Genomic DNA, 716 nt, shown 5'->3' with positions numbered 1-716 from the left:
ATAAGCTTGAGGGTCTGATGGCAAAATCTGGGATAACAATCACCGACTGCAGGGTGCCCCAGGTTAAATAGCTTTACGTCTCTCAAATAATAATAATCATAACCAAAAAAAATCACAAGATTACATGAATAGATACACCTTTATGAGATAAAATGTAAATGTTTGACAGTCAACTATCAATTCACAAGTTATAGCCAAAATAAACTTTGTTCGTGTGTATCAACATATTTTACATGTACCCAGTACCTCTTATTGGAATTTGCCGTGGTGTCAAGTGGTGGTTGGGAATTAAATACTCTTTTTTTTTTTTCGTTTTCTTTCTTTTTTTTTTTTTTTTTCTCATTTGTTTTTGCCCTCAGGACAGGAGAGACCCGGCAAAGCGAGGCACACTCCGCTCTCCTGGTGCTTTCCGCTCCCTTTTATTTCAGAGGTGGGACAGCAAACGACCAACAAAGATTTAAGAGTGGAAAAGGTAGTGCTTGATCTCCCTCTCTCTGCCTGCTTCCCTCCAAGATTAAAGGAGAAAGAACCCAGCCACGTTTGTTTGTTTGGTTTTGTGGTTGTCTCGTTTTTTTTCTACTAAAGATGAGGGTGAAGTGCAAGTGAATCAAAGGACTCCATCAATGAAATACAAATACATGCAACCCGGAATGCTGCTGGAGGAAGTATCCCGGACAGTTTCCCATTAGAAATTCGCAGAGAAATCAGTCTTTTTT

The sequence above is a fragment of the Corapipo altera genome, unplaced genomic scaffold (assembly GCF_003945725.1).
Source record: "Corapipo altera isolate COAL_440 unplaced genomic scaffold, ASM394572v1 113, whole genome shotgun sequence".
Taxonomy (NCBI): domain Eukaryota; kingdom Metazoa; phylum Chordata; class Aves; order Passeriformes; family Pipridae; genus Corapipo; species Corapipo altera.
The sequence above is the reverse complement of the archived record's forward strand: the minus strand, read 5'-3'. Positions refer to the sequence as shown.